At 48.6% G+C, this 6,139-nt stretch overlaps 1 long non-coding RNA gene across 1 annotated transcript; it reads left to right on the top strand.

Annotated features, from left to right (window-relative positions):
- Nucleotides 1–2,411: 2,411 nt before the first annotated feature.
- On the top strand, nt 2,412–4,250 carry LOC119113197 (uncharacterized). Its single transcript, XR_005095851.1, has 3 exons — nt 2,412–2,490; nt 3,162–3,292; nt 4,040–4,250. It is a non-coding gene; the product is annotated as an uncharacterized LOC119113197 (long non-coding RNA).
- Nucleotides 4,251–6,139: the final 1,889 nt, after the last annotated feature.

The following is a 6,139-nucleotide window of genomic DNA, read 5'->3' as shown; positions in this document are numbered from 1 at the left end:
GGCGGGAAGTTGTGCATGGAGCAAGAATGATGCGGGATTACCATGTCGAATGTGCATTGTGCTTGCTTTTTGGAACACCAGTGCACTCACAGCCTGATCTATTGCAGTTTTTCGACCCGGGCGAGGTCCTGTACCTGTACGAATCGCCGGGAGGCTACGGTCTGGTCGTGCTCAAGATCCTGGGCTGGGCCATGTTCGTGTACTCTACTTCCTTCACCATAAAACACTACCCAGAGAAGTGGGGCTTCCCTGCCCTTTTCCACCATGTATACAGTCTGGTGAGTTCTTATATGCGCCAGAGCAGGCTCAGGCATCTGACATGTGCCACAGGTGAATTTCCGCGGGTGCGCGGGTGAATGCTACGCGCTCGGGTTGGGTGGGAGACAAGTTGACACTCCCTAGATCTAAAAAAGCGGCGGGGCTAGAGACGAGACTTTCAGGACAGGTAGGGGGCTCTCAGAATTCCTTATGAGGAGTTTGACATTTCTATGTTGTGAGCATCGGGTCAAACAACCTCCAGTGAAGCCATATGTTCTTGAATTCCAGCTGTACGATACCTTTGCTACCTGTACCTGAACCTGCGATAAATGCCACCAAAAACTTTGGAGTGGTCAGCTGTTTTTATCGCAACTAGCGCTGTGCTTGGGGTACCACGTATAATTCATTGTCATGTATAATGTTTTTGATTATTTCGTGTGCATGTTTTGCGTCATATGGCTCTACCATTATGATCTAGAACAGTTTGAGAAGCGATTTAAGCCTTTCCATGCAAACCACTGCATGCTAGATATTATTTTCAGGCAATGAAAAAATGCATCTTCATTTCAGGCCAAGAACCTCATTTATGCCTTAGAAAATTTGGGACGGCGAGATTTAAATTGATCATTAAAATTCAATTGGTACTCGAATTTAAAATCATCATAAAGAGCAATCCCTTGATAACAAGCTGTGAAAATCGTCAAGTTACCTGTTTTAGAGAGCGAGACGCACGTCGTCTTTCACACCCCTTTCATGGAGCGCCAGCGACTGCAATGGTCACATTAGCTTTCAGGGGCCATGACGTAACCGGCATTCGAGCCTTGAACTTCCCACACGGGAGCGCATGGCGCCAACAATTCGGTCATTACGCCCCCTTAGTTATTTAATCAATGCCATCTTGTATAGAAACTTTTTTGACCTTTAGTAAGTTGATATAGACACATGTTAAATTCTTGGTCATAAATGCTTTTGAATAAGCGTCAGACCTTCATAGAGAAACAAAGTTTCAGGCCAAAATTATGCTTGGTATTGACCTTGATCCTCCCTGCATAGCTAGCCCAAGGTCAACGGAATTTGCTCGAACGATAATTTGGCTGTCTCATCATCTAAAAATGTTATCTACAATTGCAGAGCTTTGCCTAAAATTGCGTTTTATTAGTATGAAAGCTGCTCAAAGAATCGTTTTTACCGGCCACCTTTATCTATCTTTGACATACCAAGGGCTTATGACCAGAAAATATATGTTAACTATAAGATCCGCTACATTTGCCTACAATATCTAAATAATGTATAGCAATGCCAAGTTTGGCCTTGTTAGTCCGCTTGCTCTGAATTTTGGAAAGCCTTGAGGAGAGGTCAAATCGCTCTCCAACCTGAACGTGTGTTAACACACAGTATCTTGTTATGAATGACGTTTGCATGTTTGTAACCCAGCAGGCCGCGGCACAGCTGGGAACCACGTCTGTGATCCGTGCCTCTGCGCAGGTTTCTGTCCGCTCCCATGGTGATCGTATGCGCCAACTACCTGATCGACAAATGGGTGCGGGAGAAGGTGGTGAACGGCGTCGAACATGGCATCACCTCGTCGTCGGGCACATTTTCTTCCTGGTGCGTAACTGTGAACAGGGGTGATGGTAGACCGAGCGTTCACATCGTCCATGGACCCAAACCATCATCAGCATCGGTGTCGAGATCATCAAGGATAGATTATGCAGACTTATATAGCACGTGCAGACTCACAGGATCATAGGGTAATAACCTAAACTTGTACTCTATCACAGTGTGCGATCGGCGGGGGTCATAGGTCATCCCCGCCTCACCCCCCCCCCCCCACCCCCAACCCCGATCCACACCCCCACTCACGCACACAAGCTGCGGAGGGTGGCAAAACCACCGAAGCTGGCGGGTAGTTACGATCAATCATCGGTCCTGATTAGATGATGACTTGAATTTAGCCTCAAATGTCTCCCTGGTGTTACTGTTTAGTTTCATTTCCCTCCATTTTTGGCAACAATGTTCGATCAATCACCGTTACGACACGCAACGAACGCAGTGCTTCATGTGTGGATAGGCTAGCTAAAACGTCCCATGGAGGATCTAGTCTTGAATCAGGACGTTTCCATCACACTCACCCGACTTTGCAGATTTTGACTCGCCCTACCGCAGCCAACAAGAATTTTCCATTTCACGTCCGGACGTCGCAGATTAGCGTCATGGAGCAGATGCCTAACGGTATGTACATTCATCGTCGGCATTTGTTGACAACTGCTGAGCAAAACTCCTTTCCCTTTTGGTGCCCCCAAAAATGTGTGTAGTTTTTAAACATTTTCAAAGCCATCTGTACTCCCCAGCTATGTTCGATGTTCGCGGCCTGCATGCGGACAACGAAAAACTTAAGGCATGTTTCAGGTTATCAACCAAATTTAATCACATACGCTATTCGATTTTTACATTTGACCTGAACTATGCTTTGCTAACTTGCTCTATGTTTTTGTTGCCATCGGTAGCCTGTCATGAACATTCGCACAGATCCAACGTGGGCGTTCTCACTTGATGCGACTGATGTTACCGCATTCGCAAAGCATATTTGTGAGCCTAAAACAACACCAATATATACGTGCTGCGTGCTATTTTCTGCGTCTTGATGAATATGCAGTCAGGATGTATATATATATATATATATATATATATATATATATATATATATATATCGTCTCACTGCAGAGACTGTGCAAGAGCTGCGGAACCGTGAAAACGTGTCACGTTCTACCATTAAAACATCGGGGGCCACCTTTTCTTTCGCAGTGATTATTTTCTGAAACCGAATTTTCGTGACTGTTGTACTGATATGCAGCCGGTGGCTTGTAAGCAATGCACGTTATTCCTTGTCTAACGATCGCCAGGAACGGCTGGGAACAACAACCTGGACCATTTTTCTGCACACGCGTACGCGCCCAGCGCCCCGCTGGCGGTGCTCGGCAGCCAGCAGAGCACACCCACCGAACTGTTCGTCATCAGCACGTCCACTGAGAGGGTAACCGCTGGCAGCCGCTGAGCGGGGAGCAAGGACGCGTCACTTCGAGCAATTTTTGACACTTCTGCGAATAGCATCAAGTTCCTGAAAACGATATCCGTAAAATTTAAAACCGTGTGTAATGTATAAAGTTTGTTTCTTCGACAGATCGTGATGATAAATCTGTTTTGCACTTACCACGCTCAAGTGCCTCCGCAGGTTAAGAGCCTCTAAAGGCCAGTCCACATCTTGCGGACCATGTGCAGACGGCTACGTATAATGCAAAATCAGTCAGAACTTCTGGAGTCAGCCAGAAGTTGTGAGTTAGAGGGACCACATTTAAACCCCTCAGACCCGCCAAAAATAAGCAAAAAGAGCTCGAAATAGTACTTCTCTGGTTGGCAACACTTGGCAACTGCAAATTCTGCTGCGGCTTCTGCGGACCCAAGCTGCTGTCGACTAGGGGCACGACTTTTGGGCTCTGTTATTTGCACTTCGCGAGCCGGAAGGGCTTAGATGTGGCACCTCCAGCTTGCAACAGCTGACTGCCAGTAAGGCATGCTGCGGATTTTGCGGCCTGTCTGCGAGCGAGAGCGGGCCTCAATGTCAATATGGTAAAATGATATGATCATAATGATGAGAATAATGATCACGATCATACTAATGATCTTGATCATAATAATGATCTTGCCAATAATGATAATGATCATAATGATAAGACTCATCCTCGTGATCGTTGATGGCATTAACGAAGTTCCTTCGTTCCAGCCCACGGCAAGCAATGGAAAGCCATACGTGAAGCAGGATGCCAGTTTTCCCCACCAGCTAAACGCCAACGTACGTGATGACTGACCCGAGACGGTTGGCACTTCATCCGAGACACAATACTTCCGCCAAGTTAAATAGTGAATTATTCCATGCATGGCTGCGTATATGGTACGCAAGGGCATCTTCAGAAGTATATGAACAGTAAAGTACGGCGTTATGCGATCACGTTATGACAATCATTACGGTCTGGAAAGCCTTGCTCTCGGTCACGCTGTTTCGCCAAACTCCGGACACCACAACGCGGACAAGTTAAGGAAAGCGGCCATGACGCCGTTTTCTTCGGACCGCATATCCTGTTTGTATTGCTTGCCACATATCCGATGTGGCAAGTTAGCTGGGACCGCTTGTGCCGGTCCACGTTTGCAGTCACTCCCATGGATTGTACAGTCAATTTGCACATGCCTATGGTAATTTAGAAAAAAACTATCAGTCCCTGTGAGGCTATTTATGGAATGACAGCTGAATGTTCTCATGAACGGTCACACTGTGTTGTATTTGCCCATCGCACTATTTGTAGCTCGGATGTTCTCATTTTGCTACTGTCCACGTGAATATGGTGTCTGTTAACTGGCAGAAGGGTGTCATAGCATTGGTGGCGCAGGACGGTTTTCGTTGCCGCAGCGACTCATGGTCAGCATGAGCTGACATAGCCATGCTTGCGGAAGCTGTCTTTATAGGTAGAACCATATCTTTATAGAGAATCTATCCCTGTCTCGATCGTTAATTTAGTGCATTTATGCAGCGATATTGATTAACGCGATGTTTGCCATCTACGTTGCGCGCTACGCATTCGACGTTTTCAACATATTGGTGAAGCGTATCACGGCTTCACAAAAGTACATATCAACAAAATAGTGGTATTCCCATAGGACTATGAACGTGTCATGGTTCATGTTACAGTACGCTTTTAGCAGTACGCAGGCTGCAATCGTCTCGTACCAGGTATGATGCAAATTCCTGCTCCTATTGGCCATGTGACCTGGCGTAACACTGCCGCGACTGACGCATGCAGCATTTGCTCTGAATGTTTTTTACATTCACCGTACCAAAATGGATTGAGTCTTTCTTGCGTGAAATAAATAGGTGTGTTCTTGAAGCCAGATGAGCAGCCCTGCAGTGTCAGGGCCAGCCCTGGCTCTGGGTCGAGATGACTGCGCGCAGTGCACGGTGTCAGGGCCAGCCCTGGCTCTGGGTGGAGATGACTGCGTGCAGTGCACGGTGTCAGGGCCAGCCCTGGCTCTGGGTGGAGATGACTGCGCGCAGTGCACGGTGTCAGGGCCAGCCCTGGCTCTGGGTGGAGATGACTGCGCGCGGTGTACGGTGTCAGGGCCAGCCCTGGCTCTGGGTGGAGATGCGCGTGGTGCACGGTGTCAGGGCCAGCCCTGGCTCTGGGTGGAGATGACTGCGCGCGGTGCACGGCGTCAGGGCCAGCCCGGCTCTGGGTGGAGATGCGCGCGGTGCACGGCGTCCCGTCATCCCCCGCGGGCGCGGCACACCGGCATGGGATGTCAACTGAACACAAAAGCCTGCACCAGACCAGACCAGGGCCGCGGCCTGCGGCTGGCGCAACGCACACCCTTGATAGCACAGGACCGAGGAGAAACCACAGCGGCCAGACCGAGACGTTTTGTCACGATTTGCGGGGCCGTCACGTGAAGTCTGGGCGACTGTGCGGACGGGAACGCTGCCGAGAGTCTACATTTTGCATCCCGATGTCCTACGACGAACCTCCATATCATTTGCCTCTGTGAGGCCTGGTGAATCGACGGCTGCTCGCTCGGCAATGGCTTTACAATGGCGATGCCAGGGGTGAGAGAGCTTTCGTGGATATTAAGCTTCGACATAACGATGCAGTGGTATGGGCACTGGTATGGTGATGGCAAGGGAAAGCACCATTTTATTGGTACTAAAAAGGGTAAGGTGTTTGATAAGTAGCAGGGAATACCACTCAAAAGTAATGAGAACGTCGTTCCTTGCGACAGAATGCAACGAATACCGCACTCCATGACGGTGGGACCGAGGCAACACACCAATCGACAT

This window comes from Pollicipes pollicipes, unplaced genomic scaffold, assembly GCF_011947565.3.
Source record: "Pollicipes pollicipes isolate AB1234 unplaced genomic scaffold, Ppol_2.1 Scaffold_2555;HRSCAF=2994_pilon_pilon_pilon, whole genome shotgun sequence".
Classification (NCBI taxonomy): Eukaryota; Metazoa; Arthropoda; class Thecostraca; order Pollicipedomorpha; family Pollicipedidae; genus Pollicipes; species Pollicipes pollicipes.
The sequence above is the reverse complement of the archived record's forward strand: the minus strand, read 5'-3'. Positions and strand labels throughout refer to the sequence as shown.